Below are 18,392 nucleotides of genomic sequence, written 5' to 3' on the forward strand. Positions count from 1 at the left end.
TCAAGGGGGTTGAAAACCAATCTGAATGTAGGAGATCCCGGAATCCTTTGTAGTCTCATGTAGTAAATCAGGTTCATGTAGTCCCGGTGTAATGAAAGAGGTGGTTCTCCACTCTCAGCATACAGGGACTCCACAGGTGAAGACCTGAAAGCCCCAGTACAGATTCTGAGAACTTCATTATGAACTGAGTCCAACATCCGAAGAACAGTGGGAGTTGCAGATGAATAAGCTTCACATCCATAATCAAGCTTACTATGAATAAGCGCTCGGTAAAGCCGTAACAGCGTTGTGCGGTCTGCACCCCAAGACAGATGTGAAAGAACCCACAAAATACTAAGCGCATTTGTAGCCTTCACTTTTAACTGTTTGATGTGAGGCATCCATGTAAGTCTTGAATAAAAAATTAGAACCAAGAACTTAACCTCTTGGACAAGTAGCAGTGGGTTTGTGCCTAAATAGAAGGAAGGATGGAACTTTCCTCGTTTGTGGAAATGTATAGCCATGGTCTTGCTTGGAGAAAATTTGAACCCATATGTTGTCCACTGTACAACCTGATTTATTGCAGTCTGCATGTATCCTTGCACATCCTGTAAGCTTCCTCCTTAGCAGTACAGTGTAAAGTCATCCACATACAGATTACATGAGACAGCACTTAGAACAACCTTTATAATGTCATTTATAGCAATGACAAACAGGGTCACACTTAAGACACTCCCTTGTAGGACTTCCAGCTGATCATCCAGATTAGAGAAACTGTTTCCCACACGAACTCTAAACTTTCTGTCAGCAAGGCAGCTTTGTATGAAGGTAGGTAATGCTCCTCTTAAACCAATGTCATACAGGAATTCTGTATAGCAGTTTCCATCCTCACAAGTGCATCTGTGGTCGATCCATATTGATATGGGGTCAACACGTTTTCTTTTTCTAGCAGCCATGTCAACCTGAAGTTTACCATTTTCTCCATCAGCTTGCAGCTGGTGAGGGAAATTGGTCTGTAATTTCCTGGTGTGGAAGCATCTTTGCCAAGTTAAGGAACAGGAATGATTATAGCCTCTTTCCATGTGGCTGACACTGTGCCTTACTTATAGATCCTCTTGAATAGGTCTAACAAGAACTTCTGGGAGCTCTCTGGTAAGTGAGATATCATTTGGTATGGAATATCGTCACTTCCTAGGGCAGTATTACGGCAGAGCTGCAAAGCAGAGTCCATCTCCTTGCACAAAAATGGCAAGTTATATGGAAGTGCTGCTGCAATCCTACTGAAGAACGACACTGGGTGTTGTTCCTGTTCAGCCCGAAGAGTGGAGAATCGAGAAGTGTAAGATGCTCCAGAGGAGATCTCTGCCATGGATTTGGCTAGCTCATTAGCAACATCTTTTTTGTCTGTGAAGATTATGCCATCTATCTTCAGAGCAGGTTGTATCGCTCTTTCCAGCGATCTTACGCACCTTGTCCCATACCCATGCTAAGGGGGTCCCAGAGTTAAATGAGGAGACATACTGTCTCCACGACGTCCGTCTAGCCTCCTTTAATGCACGCCTGGCCTTGGCTCTGGTCTTATTGTGATTGATCAAGGTTACAATGCTGGGGCGTCGTTTCAACTGCCTTAATGCAGCTTTTCTTGCTCTGACAGCTTGTTGGCATTCATCAGACCACCATGGTACTGGAGGTCGACGGTAATGCCCGCTATTTTTGGGAATGGATGCTTCTGCTGCAAGGTGAATTCGTGATGTGAAGTGATTAACAGCATCTTGAATACACTGGAAATCATTCACAGATCCTTGCAATACTGCAGTTGATCTAAAAGATTCCAGTCCGTATGTTCAAGTCGCCATCTCTGCACTCCATTGACTGGAATACCATTCATCTCCTTCAAAATTATTGGAAAGTGGTCGCTTCCATGCAAGTCTTCCATGACCTGCCAAGTGAAGTTCAACTGTGAATCAGGTGAGCCTATTGATAGGTCTATATTAGAGAAAGTCCCAGTTTGAACTTGGAAACGTGTGGGAGTGTCATTGTTCAGTAAAACTGCATCTACTGTTAAGAACAAGGACTCCAAGGCCCTTCCTCGAGGGTTGCACAAAGTGTCTCCCCAGAGGTGATGCCAACCATTGAAATCTTCCAAGAGTAGAAATGGATGTGGCAACTGCCCAAGTACATCTTCCAAATCATTAATGTTCAGATTATGTGGAGGAAGGTAGATGGATACAACAGTGTAAAGTCGTGTCAAGCCTATTCTCACAGCCTTCACCTGCAGTGTTGTCTGCAGGTGGATGGCATGGAAGGGAATATCTTGACGTACCATTACTGCTACTCCTCCATGAGGTCCATTGTCAAAGGTCCCATAATGGGCTTGAACTTGGAATCCTCTCAGGGAAATGGTACAATTTTCCCTGGTCATAATCTCTTGTAAACATACAGAAACTGGATTATATGAAGCTAACAGATGTTGCAGTTCTTCCCTTTTTGCATGAATTCCCTAACAGTTCCATTGGATTAGGGTATCCAGTTCTTTATATTATTTCTTCATAAGGTGTTTGGCAGCACCTGTGGTCAAGGTTTGCCTCACACCTGTCCCTTTCCAATATCCTGGGAATACCTTTTTAATGGTCGTTTACCTGTGGAACTAGTTTCCACAGGTTTCCCTTAGACAGGTTCAGGATTTCTTTGCCTGGGCAAAGAACAGACCTCAGCCTTTACTTCAGGGGCATTCTGTCTAGCAGCGGAGGCCCCTGTGGATGTTGTGGCAGCTGGAGTCTTCTGCACAGGTTCAGGATTCCTTTGCCTGGGCAAAGGGTGTGCCTGAGCCTTTACTTCAGGGGCATTCTGCCTAGCAGCAGATGCCCCTGTGGATGTGGTGGCAGCTGGAGCTGTCACCATTGAGGCCTCTGGAGCCTCAAATGATGTCTCCAAAGACCTTACTTTGGGAGGAGGAGTCTCCTCAATAGACCCCTCACTCCTACTCCCCCCCCTAACGGAAGCCGCCTTGCCGCGGTGGGGGGGCTTGATTGATTGATTATTTAAAATTATCTGCCGCGTCAACAGCTAAGGTCATTAGCGGCGAATACCTTGTTAACTAGAAATATTAAAATGTTTAAAACTTTAAAAATTATCAATATCTTACAAATAACAATAAATTGATTAAAAATCAAAGCATAAATATTATGCTCTAAGTGCATAAAATGATTGCATAAACATTATGCATAATAAAATTTTATTGAAAATATTAGTCTCCCTAAGGAAATTAATAAGACCCTCTATGTCACAATCTTTCCCCAATACATTCTACAGTGCATATGGGGGAGACAAGTACATACGTCTTTGGTCTGAGAATGTTGCACATCTTTCCACTACATGTGCGATCGTTAATGGCTCTTGGCATCCTTCACAAAGTGCTTCATTTTAAGCCATCATTGGCCCATGAGTCAGTCTTGCGTGCCCGATTCTTAGTCTTATTAATACAACTTCCACTTTTCGGTTGGGATGGATGCTAGTTGCCCAACTGCCAAGGTCATCTCTAATGTCTCGCAGTTTGTTTCTGGAGGTATGCCTCCATTTTTCCCTCCATTTATCACGAAGACAACTTCTGATGCTGGGTTTCAGGTCGGTGTGTGGGAGAGGAAAACGAGCATCACAAGGCTGAGCAGCAGCTGCCTTGGCCTTCTGATCAGCTCGCTCATTCCCACTGATACCAACATGTGCTGGCACCCAACATAGAGTTATCTTTTTACGTGTTGACATCAGTCCAAGCCAATCTTGAACCTCCTCACTACTGGATGTGATGAGTTTAAGCTCTTGATTGCTTGCAAGGCACTACGAGAGTCACAATATATCACAACAGAATGGTTCGTAAGATCTCTAGTCATCTTAACTGCTGTAAGGATGGCATGTAACTCTGCAGTGAAGATCGAGGCTGCTAGAGAAAGACTGCCAGATGCAGTCTTCCTTCTGCTCACTGCTGCAAAACCCACGCCATTTTCAGGTTTCGAACCATCTGTATAAATTGCATCTGATCACCGGTATTTAGAAATGTGCTGAAGAAATTTCTCTCGGACTTCTGCTTCGGATCTCTCCCCTTTCCCAATTCTGACTAAATCCAGCTCGACTTGATTAGTCCAAGGTGGAAATTGGGGAATTCCAACAGCCAGAACCTTAGAGATATCTAAATTAAGATCTTCCACAAGATTCCTCATTCTCCTACCATAGGATCGGCTATCCTCAAGGGGGTTGAAAACCAATTTGGATGTAGGAGATCCTGGAATCCTTTGTAGTCTCGTGTAGTAAATCAGATTCATGTATTCTCGGTGTAATGAAAGAGGTGGTTCTCCACTCTCAGCATACAGGGACTCCACAGGTGAAGACCTGAAAGCCCCAGTACAGATTCTGAGAGCTTCATTATGAACCGAGTTTAACATCCGTAGAACAGTGGGAGTTGCAGATGAATAAGCTTCACATCCATAATCAAGCTTACTACGAATAAGCGCTCGGTAAAGCCGCAGAAGCGTTGTGCGGTCTGCACCCCAAGATAGATGTGAAAGAACCCGCAAAATACTAAGTGCTTTTGCAGCCTTTACTTTCAACTGTTTGATGTGAGGCACACAAGTCTTGAGTCAAAAATTAGACCCAAGTACTTCACCTCTTGGACAAATTGCAGTGGGTTTGCTCCTAAATAGAGGGAAGGATGGAATTTTCCTCGTTTGTGGAAATGCATAGCCATGGTCTTGCTTGGGGAAAATTTGAACCCATGATATGTTGTCCACTGTACAACCTGATTTACTGCAGCCTGCATGTGTCCTTGCACATCCTGTAAGCTTCCTTCTGAGCAGTACAGTGTAAAGTCATCCATATACAGATTACATGAGACAGAACTTGGAACAACCTTTACAATGTCATTTATAGCAATGGCAAACAGGGTCACAGTTAAGACACTCCCTTGTGGGACCCCTTCCAGCTGATCATCCAGATTAGAGAAACTGTTTCCCACCCGAACTTTAAATTTCCTGTTGGCAAGGAAATTTTGTATGAAGGTAGGTAATGCTCCTCTTAAACCAATGTCATACAGCTTCATGAGTATGCCATGCTTCCAAGTCGTATCATAAGCCTTTTCAAGGTCAAAGAAGACTGCTAACATGTGACGTCGCTGTGCGAAGGAATTCTGTATAGCAGTTTCCATCCTTACAAGTGCATCTGTGGTCGATCTCAATCTTCTAAACCCATATTGATATGGAGTCAGCACGTTTTCCTTTTCTAGCAGCCATGTCAACCTGAAGTTTACCATTTTCTCCATCAGCTTGCAGATGCAGCTGGTGAGGGAAATTGGTCTGTAATTTCCTGGTGCGGAAGCATCCTTGCCAGGTTTAGGGACAGGAATGATTATAGACTCTTTCGATGTGGATGGCACTGTACCCTCCCTATATGTCCTATTGAATAGGTCTAACAAGAACTTCTGGGATCTCTCTGGTAAGTGAGATATCATTTGGTATGGAATATCGTCACTTCCTGGGGCAGTCTTACGGCAGAGCTGCAAAGCAATGTCCATCTCCTTGCGCAAAAATGGCAAGTTGTATGGAAGTTCTGCTGCAGTCCTACTGAAGAACGACACTGGGTGTCGTTCCTGTTCAGCCCGAAGAGTGGAGAATCGAGCAGTGTAAGATGCTCCAGAGGAGATCTCTGCCATGAATATAGCTAGCTCATTAGCAACATCTTTTTTATCTGTGATGATTATGCCATCAATCTTCAAAGCAGGTGGTGACAGTGATGTGCTCTTTCCAGCGATCTTACGCACCTTGTCCCATACCCATGCTAAGGGGGTCCCAGAGTTAATCGAGGAGACATACTGTCTCCATGACGTCCGTCTGGCCTCCTTTAGCACTCGCCTGGCCTTGGCTCGGGTCTTTTTGTAATGGATCAAGGTTACATCACTGGGGCGTCGTTTCAACTGCCTTAATGCAACTTTTCTTGCTCTGACAGCTTGTTGGCATTCATCAGACCACCATGGTACCGGAGGTCGACGGTAATGCCCACTACTTTTGGGAATGGATGCTTCTGCTGTAAGGTGAATTCGTGATGTGAAGTGATTAACAGCATCTTGAACACTCTGGAAATCATTCACAGATCCATGCAATACTACAGTTGATCTAAAAAGATTCCAGTCCGCATGTTCAAGTCGCCATCTCTGCACTCCATTGGCTGGAATACCATTCACCTCCTCCAAAAGTATTGGAAAATGGTCGCTTCCATGTAAGTCTTCCATAACCTGCCAAGTGAAATTCATCTGTGAATCAGGTGAGACAATTGACAGGTCTATATTGGAGAATGTCCCAGTTTGAATTTGGAAATGTGTGGGAGTGTCACTGTTCAATAAAACTGCATCTACTCTTAGGAGCAAGGACTCCAAGGTCCTTCCTCGAGGGTTGCACAAAGTGTCTCCCCAGAGGTGATGCCGGCCATTGAAATCTCCCAAGAGTAGAAATGGATGTGGCAACTGCTCAAGTAGATATTCCAAATCATTAATGTTCAGATGATGTGGAGGAAGGTAGATAGATGCAACAGTGTAAGGTCGTGTCAAGCCTATTCTCACAGCCTTCACCTGCAGTGTTGTCTGCAGGTGGATGGCCTGGAAAGGAATATCCTGACGTACCATGAGGTCCATTGTCAAAAGTCCCATAATGGGCTTGAATTTGGAATCCTCTCAGGGAAATCGGATAATTTTCCCTGGTCATAATCTCTTGTAGGCATACACAAACTGGGTTATATGAAGCTATCAGATGTTGCAGTTCTTCCCATTTTGCATGAATTCCCTGACAGTTCCATTGGATTAGGGTATCCAGTTCTTTAAACTATTTTTTCATAAGGTGTTTGGCAGCACCTGTGGTCAAGGTTTGCCCTACACCTTTAGGCTGTCCCTTTCCAGGATCTTGGGAGAGTCTTTTGAGGGGTTGTTTACCCGTGGAACTAGTTTCCACAGGCCTCCTTTTGACAGGCACAGGATTTCTTTGCCTGGGCAAAGAACGGACCTGAGCCTTTGCTTCAGGGGCATTCTGTCTAGCAGCAGAGGCCCCTGTGGATGTGGTGGCAGCTGGAGCTGTCACTGTTGAGACCCCTGGAGCCCTTCCTGACGGCTCCAAAGACCCCACCTTGAAATGAGTCTTTTGAACAGACTCAGGATTCCTTTGCCTGGGCAAAGGGCAAACCTGAGCCTTTGCTTCAGGGGCATTCTGCCTAGCAGCGGAGGCCCCTGTGGATATGGTGGCAGCTGGGGCTGTCACCATTGAGGCCTCTGGAGCCTCACCTGATGGCTCCAAAGACCTTACTTTGGAGGAGGAGTCTCCTCAATAGACCCCTCACTCCTACTCCGTTTCTGATGGAATTCACCAGAGGCAGTTTCAGCAATTGGGGACTGAGGTTTGAAAGAAGTGGCAGAGTGTATGGTGTAAGAAGTATTGGAGGGCAAGGGTTGGTGGGAAGGAGGATGAGCGGGCACGTTGCTTTGCCTCTGGAAAACTAACTTTCTCCTTGCTCCTTATTATCAATACTTCTTTCTCAAATTTGTACCTTTTACACTGCTTTGAAGAAGCTTCATGAGCTTCTTTGCAGTGGTAACAGCATATTGGACCTGGACAGTTGTCATCTTCTTGATGACCTGTCGTACCACACTTTACACATATTCTTGGTTGTCCATTTTCCTTAAAACGGCAAGAGTTGGCTCCATGCCCATAACCCTGGCAGTGGAAGCACCGCATAGGGTTGCGCACATATGGCTTTACCTTGAGGTGGTACCATGCCAACTTAACTGATTCTGGAAGGACCAACGTATTAAAAGTTAGAAGGAGAGCTGGTGTAGACTGTTCTAAACCGTCAACTTTCTTCTTAAAACGTTTTACTGCCACTACATTAAAATTCTCAAGTTCCTCTAACAGTTTCTCTTCAGAATACCTCATCAGGTCTCGGGAAAAGACAATTCCCTTACACTGATTGAGGGTTTTGTGAGGAGAACATGAAACTTGAGCCCCAGGGATGTTGTATATCCCACTCAGACGGTCACTCTCATCTGGTGACGAAACTTCAACTATCAGGCTACCATCTCGCTGTGGGGTGATGCGAGGATCACGTTGACATACCTCAACTATTTTCCTATGTACTTCAAAAATATAAAGATCCATGATTGATACACCATCAATGGTCTTCACTACTAGGTACTTACTATATGAAATATTCTCATATTTACCAGGTAAGATTTCCTTAGTGGATTGAGGAGGACTTTTCCCTTCTTAACTGGTTTGGGAGCCCGGGAACCATTACGATTCCCATTCTTGCCCTTTGGAAGCTGGAAAGGCTCCAGAGTGACAACATGTGATGTTCCAGAGGGAATGGTCGGGGGATTGCATAGGTCGTCAGGGAGAGAGCTAGATCTTTGTAAATTTGTAGTACTCATACAAATTAGAATTCTTCATTTCCTCACCCCCCACCCACCATGGAGTCCAACGAGGGGAAGCTATAGTTGAGCTCAAAATCTCCCAACAGCCACAGGGGTAATGAGGAAATATACGCAGCCACTATTACAGTACTGATGGCAGTCGCGGGACCTATGCGCTGCCGACTGAATAGTACCTGCTTGACCCTAGCCATATTTGACCAGCCGATTGACTTGACCGGGCCTTGATCAAGCCGCCCGTCTAACCAGAATAAAGGACCAAAGAGGTGTGTTGCTAGCTGCAGGGCGCAGCGTGCAGCATCGCTCAACCTCCAGGACTCCTGTCTCCTGGTAATACGGGATGCCACGCACGGCAAACACACGTGGCAGAGTTCTCCCTGGTCCAAGATGGAATGAACCAGGGGTGGGAACACCATCCCCTCTCATAGGCCTTGGTGCACCAGGAAGCCATTTTGTCTCATCCCTCATTGGTGACCCCTCCAGTATGGGTAGCCCTCTGGTCCAGCTCACCAGATCATTGGGACCTCAAGCCCCCCCACCGCGGCAAGGTGGCTTCCGTTAGGGGGGCACTGCAGGTGAAGGCTGTGAAAATAGGCTTGACACGACCTTACACTGCTGCATCCATCTACCTTCCTCCACATAATCAGGAAAATTAATGATTTGGAAAATCTACTTGAGCAGTTGCCACATCCATTTCTACTCGGGAGATTTCAATGGTCGGCATCACCTCTGGGGAGACACTTTGTGCAACCCTCGAGGAAGGGCCTTGGAGTCCTTGCTCCTAAGAGTAGATGCAGTTTTATTGAACAGTGACACTCCCACACATTTCCAAATTCAAACTGGGACATTCTCCAATATAGACCTGTCAATTGTCTCACCTGATTCACAGATGAATTTCACTTGGCAGGTTATGGAAGACTTACATGGAAGCGACCATTTTCCAATACTTTTGGAGGAGGTGAATGGTATTCCAGCCAATGGAGTGCAGAGATGGCGACTTGAACATGCGGACTGGAATCTTTTTAGATCAACTGCAGTATTGCATGGATCTGTGAATGATTTCCAGAGTGTTCAAGATGCTGTTAATCACTTCACATCACGAATTCACCTTGCAGCAGAAGCATCCGTTCCCAAAAGTAGCGGCCATTACCGTCAACCTCCAGTACCATGGAGGTCTGATGAATGCCAACAAGCTGTCAGAGCAAGAAAAGCTGCATCAAGGCAGTTGAAACGACGCCCTAGTGATGTAATTTTGATCCATTACAAAAAAACCCGAGCCAAAGCCAGGCGAGTGCTAAAGGAGGCCAGACGGACGTCATGGAGACAGTATGTCTCCTTGATTAACTCTGGGACCCCCTTAGCATGGGTATGGGACAAGGTGCGTAAGATCGCTGGAAAGAGCACATCACTGTCACCACCTGCTTTGAAGATTGATGGCATAATCATCACAGATAAAAAAGATGTTGCTAATGAGCTAGCTAAATCCATGGCAGAGATCTCCTCTGGAGCATCTTACACTGCCAGATTCTCCACTCTTCGGGCTGAACATTAACGACACCCAGTGTCGTTCTTCAGTAGGACTGCAGCAGATCTTCCATACAACTTGCCATTTTTGCGCAAGGAGATGGACTCTGCTTTGCAGCTCTGCCATAAGACTGCCCCAGGAAGTGACGATATTCCATACCAAATGATATCTCACTTACCAGAGAGATCCCAGAAGTTCTTGTTGGACCTATTCAATAGGATATATAGGGAGGGTACAGTGCCATCCACATGGAGAGAGTCTATAATTATTTCTATCCTTAAACCTGGCAAGGACGCTTCCACACCAGGAAATTACAGACCAATTTCCCTCACCAGCTGCATCTGCAAGCTGATGTAGAAAATGGTAAACTTCAGGTTGACATGGCTGCCAGAAAATGAAAATGTGCTGACTCCATATCAATATGGGTTTAGAAGATTGAGATCGACCACAGATGCACTTGTAAGGATGGAAGCTGCTATACAGAATTCCTTCGCACAGCGACGTCACATGTTAGCAGTCTTCTTTGACCTTGAAAAGGCTTATGATACTACTTGGAAGCATGGCATACTCAAGAAGTTGTATGACATTGGTTTAAGAGGAGCATTACCTACCGTCATACAAAACTTCCTTGCTAACAGGAAATTTAGAGTTCGGGTGGGAAACAGTTTCTCTAACCTGGAAGATCAGCTGGAAGGGGTCCCACAAGGTAGTGTCTTAAGTGTGACCCTGTTTGCCATTGCTATAAATGACATTGTAAAGGTTGTTCCAAGTTTTGTCTCATGTAATCTGTATGTGGATGACTTTACACTGTACTGCTCAGGAGGAAGCTTACAGGATGTGCAAGGACACATGCAGGCTGCAATAAATCAGGTTGTACAGTGGACAACATATCATGGGTTCAAATTTTCTCCAAGCAAGACCATGGCTATACATTTCCACAAACGAGGAAAATTCCATCCTTCCCTCTATTTAGGAGCAAACCCACTGCAATTTGTCCAAGAGATGAAGTACTTGGGTCTAATTTTTGACTCAAGGCTTATAAGGGTGCCTCACATCAAACAGTTGAAAGTAAAGGCTACAAAAGCACTTAGTATTTTGCGGGTTCTTTCACATCTATCTTGGGGTGCAGACCGCACATCGCTTTACCGAGCGCTTATTCGTAGTAGGCTTGATTATGAATGTGAAGCTTATTCATCTGCAACTCCCACTGTTCTACGGATATTAGACTCGGTTCATAATGAAGCTCTCAGAATCTGTACTGGGGCTTTCAGGTCTTCACCTGTGGAGTCCCTGTATGCTGAGAGTGGAGAACCACCTTTTTCATTACACCGGGACTACATGAACCTGATTTACTACATGAGACTACAAAGGATTCCTATGGTAGGAGAATGAGGAATCTTGTGGAAGATCTTAATTTAAATCTCTCTAAGGTTCTGGCTATTGGAATTCCCCAATTTCCGTCTTGAACTAATCAAATTGAGCTGGATTTAGTCGGAATTGGGAAAGGGGAGAGATCCGAAGCAGAAGTCCGAGAGAAATTTCTTCAGCACATTTCTAAATACCGGGGATCAGATGCAATTTATACAGATGGTTCGAAATCTAAAAATGGTGTGGGCTTTGCAGCAGTGAGCAGAAGGAAGTCAGTCTTTCTCTAGCAGCTTCGATCTTCACTGCAGAGTTACATGCCATCCTCACAGCAGTTAAGATGACTAGAGATCTTACGAACCATTCTATTGTGATATATTGTGACTCTCGTAGTGCCTTGCAAGCAATCAAGAGCTTAAACTCATCACATCCAGTTGTGAGGGAGGTTCAAGATTGGCTTACACTGATATCAACACGTAAAAAGATAACTCTGTTGGGTGCCAGGACATGTTGGTATCAGTGGGAATGAGCGAGCTGATCAGAAGGCCAAGGCAGCTGCCGCTCAGCCTTGTGATGCTCGTTTTCCTCTCCCACACACTGAACTGAAACCCAGCATCAGAAGTTGTCTTCGTGATAAGTGGAGGGAACAATGGAGGCATACCTCCAGAAACAAACTGCGAGACATTAGAGATGACCTTGGCAGTTGGGCGACTAGCATCCATCCCAACAGAAAAGTGGAAGTTGTATTAACAAGACTAAAAATCGGGCACAGAAGACTGACTCATGGGCCAATGATGGCTAAAAATGAAGCACTTTGTGAAGGATGCCAAGAGCCATTAACGATCGCACATGTAGTGGAAAGATGTGCAACATTCTCAGACCAAAGACATATGTACTTGTCTCCCCCATATACACTGAAAAATGTATTGGGGGAAGATTGTGACATAGAGGGTCTTATTAATTTCCTTAGGGAGACTAATATTTTCAATAAAATTTAATTATGCATAATGTTTATGTAATGATTTTATGCATTTAGAGCATAATATTTATGCTTTGATTTTTAATCTATTTATTGTTATTTGTAAGATATTTATTGATAGATTTTTAAAGTTTTAAACATTTTAATATTTCTAGTTAACAAGGTATTCGCCGCTAATGACCTTAGCTGTTGACGCGGCAGATAATTTTAAATAATCAATCAATCACTCCTACTCCGTTTCTGGTGGAACAACTCACCAGAGGCAGTGTCAGCAATATGGGACTGAGGGTTAAAGGAAGTGGCAGAGTGTGTGTGTATGAAGCATTGGTGGGAAAGGGGTTTGGGTGGGAAGGAGGATGGCCTAGAATCGAAGCAAAGGACCTACCTGGCTGTGCAAACAGCACACAAGCATGTCGCTTTGCCTCTGGAAAACTAACTTTCTCCTTGCTCCTTATTACCAATACATCCTTTTCAAATTTGTACCTTTTACATTGCTTTGAAGAAGTTTCATGAGCTTCTTTGCAGTGGTAACAGCATATTGGACATGGATAGTTGTCATCTCCTTGATGACCTGTTGTACCACACTTTACACATACTCATGGTTGCCCATTTTCTTTAAAACAGCAAGAGTTGGCTCCATGCCCATAACCCTGGCAGTGGAAGCACCGCATAGGGTTTGGCACATATGGCTTTACCATGAGATGGTACCATGCTAACTTAACCGATTCTGGAAGGACTAACGTGTTAAAAGTTAGAAGAAGAGCCGGTGTCGACTGTTCCAAACCATCAACTTTCTTCTTAAAAAGTTTTACTGCCACTACATTAAAATTCTCTAGTTCCTCTAACAGTTTCTCCTCAGAATACCTCATCAGGTCTCGGGGAAAAAACAGTTCCCTTACACTGATTGAGGGTTTTGTGAGAACATGAAGCTTGAGCCTCAGGAATTTCACATATCGCACGCAGACGGTCACTCTCATCTGGTGACGAAACCTCAACTATCAGGCTACCATCTCGCTGTGGGGTGACGCGTTGATCATGTTGACATACTTCAACAATGTACTTCAAACATATCAAGATCCATGATTGATACACCATCAATGGTCTTCACTACTAGGTACTTACTATATGAAATGCTTTCATATTTACCAGGTATAGGAATTTGGTTTGGATTTGGGCGGAATTGGGAAAGGGGAGAGATCTGAAGCAGAAATCAGAGAGAGATTTCTTCAGCACATTTCTAAGTACCAAGGATCAGATGCAATACATACAGTTGGTTCAAAGTCTGAAAATGGTGTGGGCTTTGAAGCAGTGAGCAGAAGGAAGACTGCATCTGGCAGTCTTTCTCTAGAAGCCTCGGTCTTTATGCAGGGTTACATGCCATCCTTGCAGCAGTTAAGATGACTAGAGATCTTACGAACCATTCTGTTGTAATATATTGTGACTCTCGTAGTGCCTTGCAAGCAATCAAGAGTTTAAACTCATCACATCCAGTAGTGAGGTAGGTTCAAGATTGGCTTGCATTGATGTCATAAAAAGATAACTATGTTGGGTGTCAGCACATGTTGGTATCAGTGGGAATGAGCGAGCTGGTCAGAAGGCCAAGGCAGCTGCCACTCAGTCTTGTGATGCTTGTTATCCTCTCCCACACACCGACCTGAAACCCAGCATAAGGAGTTGAGGGAACAATGGAGGCATACCTCTAGAAACAAACTGCGAGAGATTAGAGATGATCTTGGCAGTTGGGTGACCAGCATCCATCCCAACCGAAAAGTAGAAGTTGTATCAACAAGACTAAGAATCGGGCACATGAGACTGTCTCATCGACCGATGATGGCTAAAAGTCAAGCACTTTGTGACGGATGCCAAGATCCATTAACGGTCGCACATGTAGTGGAAAGATGTGCAACATTCTCAGACCAAAGATGTATGGACTTGTCTCCCCCACATACACTGAAAAATGTATTGGGGGAGGATTGTGACATAGAAGGTCTTATTAGTTTCCTTAGGGAGGCTAATATTTTCAATAAAATTTAATTATGCATAATATTATGCAATAACTTTATATACTTACAGCATAATATCTATGCTTTGATTTTTAATATATTTATTGTTATTTGTAAGATATTTATTGATAGATTTTAAAGTTTTAAATATTCTAATATTCCTATCTAACAAGGTGTTTGCCGCTAATGACCTTAGCTGTTGATGCAGCAGACAATTTTAAATAATCAATCAATCCTCTCTTCATGTGATTTCCCTGAGCCAACTGGAGTACCCTTGTGGGTTCCCATATTTGCTTGGGGGATGGGCATCAAATTACCGTCCTTCGCATAGGTAAGTTCGGCGGTAAGGAGGTGTCTTCCACATAACGCAATCCCTCTTTGGTGAACGCAACCAGGCTTCCATTGGGGGGTTGAGGACGGAAATTTCTGTCTCTTAGCTGTTAAGTTGATTATCAATAGTTAAGGGCTATCTGGTCCCTTCAGGACAACGGGCATGGGCCAAGGGTTCGGACTTGGTCCGAAACCCAGCATGATCGACTCCCTGGCTACTCCTTCTCTTTCTCAAGGAGGGGGGACGACCCATGACACTCCTAAGACAAACGCGATGTTGAACAATGGAACCCCTACTGCTGACAAACGAGAGCAACGAGTCTTTACAATCCCTCCAGAGAATGCAATTTGAATGTATCTGATTGTCAAATGCGTGAATGAAAATCAGTCGCTTTGAACGTTAACCCCTTCATCATTAAGAAGGTCCTTGATGGTCAAGTGGATGGCGATTTCGATTTTGTCCGTAAATTGCGAGATGGTAGCCTCCTTGTAAAAGTTCAATTCAACTCCCAGGTTAATGACTTGATTAAACTGACGCATGATTCATGATTTGAAAGTAAAAGTAACTATCCCTATTGGCCCTAATAGCTGTAAAGGAGTAATCATTAACAGGGATTTGAGGACAATGGAGGAAAGCGAAATTCTTGAAAATATGAAGGCCCAAAGCATAGTGGATGTGAACTGCATGACCAAGAAATATGGGAATGTGTGAACAAAAACCGGATTGTGCTTTTTGACTTTTGCTTCAAGTAAAATTCCTGAGTATGTCATAGTTGGATATGAATGTGTCCAAGTGCGACCTTATATTCAGAAACCTATGCACTGTAATAGATGCCAAAAATTTAGACACCTCATTATGATGCAATGATAAAGATTCTGGTAAATTTACTTGCGGTAAATGTGATGATCATGACACTGCTGAATGCACTGAGAACACTCTCGAGTGTGCTAACTGTGGAGGTCCCCATCAACCTGGCTCTGCCGAGTGCAGCAGCTTGAAGAAGGAGACTGAGATTTTAGTATATTTAAGAGGGCATGATGTTAGTTACCGTGAAGCCAAGAGGAAAGTTGAAGGTTTGACAAGCAAACCCAATACTTCCTACATTTCAGCAGCAACTAACAACACTTCTAATGCAAACAGCATCAGTCAAAGAAATTGCAGAGTTAAAGGAAACGGTTAAAGAATTAATTAATCAAATTAAAGAATTGAATAATACAATTCAACAAATTACTGAATCAACCCAGCAAAAGCAGCAGCAGCATCATAAGGAGGATGATACCAAATCACAATCTGGATCACACCTGCTCGTCCAGGCGGCTCCTGCTGAGACTTCACCTGGATTTTGGTCTGTTTCTCGGAACAGATCATCTTTGGCTGGGCGTCTCCCTAGCAGCGAGACGCGGGACATGGAGGCTACTATCTCAAAAAATACCCATGGGAGGCCCCTGGGTAGGAGGGAGAGGAGGACGAACCTCCCTCCCTGAAAAAGAAAATTAAAACTGGCGGACAAGGCACTTCTAAACCCCATAAAACGTAATCTTCCATTAACCATTATACAATGGAACTGTCGAAGTCTTAGAACTAAAGTAAATGACCTCAGATTATTAGCCTCGTCTTATGCTCCCGATATTATAGTTCTCCAAGAAACACATTTAACCAACCTCATGTCAGACGAGGTCGTTTCGCTGAGGAACTACCATCTGTGTCGGAAGGATCGAGAGGGTAGGGGTGGAGGCGGAGTCGCCATGTACATCCACCAAAGCCTCCCTTTCACTGAAGTGGCAATTGATTCTACTTTGGAGTTTGTCGCATGCAAAGTAAAAATCAATAACATGTATCTGACTACATGTTCACCTTCTTGTCCACCTGATAATATGATAATCTATGATGAGCTCTTTGCTCTTCAGGACCATCTGCCACAAAATAAAGTAATTTTAGGTGATTTTAATGCTCATCATGCGTTATGGGGTTCCCTGCGGGTGGATGATAGAGGTGAACAAGTAGTTAATTGATTAAGGAGTCTGATCTGGTCCTTCTGAACGATGGTAGTCCAACGCGGGTGGACGATAATACCGGTAATTTGAGCTTTATTGACCTATCACTGGTCTCTTCATCAATGGCACCCAAGTGCCGTGTGACACACCATTGATGACTCGTTAGGAAAGTGATCATCTTTCAATTTTGATTGAATATTTATGTGACACAGTGAGAACGCCTTCATCACCCAAATTTAATGTAAAAAGAGCAGACTGGGTCGCCTTCACAAGGAGCGTCAAGCTCGAACTTGTTGGAGAAACCGCTGATGATAAATTAAACAATATTCAGAATTCATTTTAGAAGCAGCATTGCTATCCATTCCTAAAACTTCGACAGATAGCGTTAAGCATAGAGTTCCATGGTGGACACCAGATTGCCACAGGGCGCTGTGCCGATGCAATAAGGCCTACAGGCTTTTCAAAAATAACATCACTAATGATAACTTTTGCAACTACAAACAAGCAAGAGCTGGGGCTCGTAGAATAATAAGACAAGCAAAAACAGACTCCTGGCGGAGCTTTGTCTCTACAATTAACAGCAATGCCAAAATATCAGAGGTTTGGTCCACTGTCAATAAATCAATAAGAAAATTAACATCATTCACTTGGGTAATAAATTCGATTCACCTAGAGACATTGCTAATACAAGCAGCTAAGCAAATAACCATCCTGCATTCCTGACCATCAAGGAAGCAGCTCAGCTGCAACATATTCACTTTGCCACAGGAGATGACTTTAATTACAATAAAGATCTGACAATGGACGAGCTTGTCCGAGCCTGTAGAGGAACATCCCCAGGCCCCGATGAGATTCGATGTGAGATGATAAAGCATCTTAATCATGATGCTATGATAAGATGCTAGAAGTGTACAATGAAATTTGGAAGAGCCACACTTTTCCAAACTCATGGTACTTCGCCCATACCATTCCCATATTGAAAGGAGGGATAACCCTAGATTTGCTATCTCCTCCCACCCAATTGCGTTGACAAGTTGCTTATGCAAGGTCATGGAACGAATTGTTAACAGTAGGATATTGCATTTTTTAAATTCCAGTAATTTACTAGTTGACGAGCAGTGCGGTTTCCGAAAGGGACACCAAACTCTCGATCAACTAGTAAAGCTGGACAGTCATATTCAAGAGGCAATTGCCAAAAAAGATTATTTAATTTCAGTACTTTTAGATATAGAAAAAGCCTACATGACATGGCGATATGGCCTACTCAGGAAACTTTGTTTTTGGGTTACGTGGAAACTTGCCTTGTTTTATTCAAAATTTCACGTCTGACAGAACTTTTTCTGTCAAATTGTTTTCTGACAGTGTCACTTTTTCGGACATTTGTCCAGGCAAACGGGGTCCCACAAGGAAGTGTTTTGTCGCCAACATTATTTCTATGTATGATTAAATTCAGTGTATTGTCCACATTCCAAACTACCAGGATGTATCGTTCATGGTGCTTCGATCTTTTGGATTGGAAAATAAACAAAAGAAAAATTTTCCTAACATCAAAAAGAAACTGGAGGATGACATCACTCTATTTACTTTCTCTATTTATGTTGATTCGAAATGTTTGTTATCCCTTAGTAACAGAAATGTTGATAAGAATACATGTAATGTTGATTTGTCTTAATAAAAAGCTAGCTTTGTCCACCAAAAAGGTGGACAGATTAAGATCAATTTTTGATAGAATATTAAAAAAATTTAGATTACACAACATTT

The sequence above is a fragment of the Penaeus monodon genome, chromosome 38, assembly GCF_015228065.2.
Source record: "Penaeus monodon isolate SGIC_2016 chromosome 38, NSTDA_Pmon_1, whole genome shotgun sequence".
NCBI lineage: Eukaryota > Metazoa > Arthropoda > Malacostraca > Decapoda > Penaeidae > Penaeus > Penaeus monodon.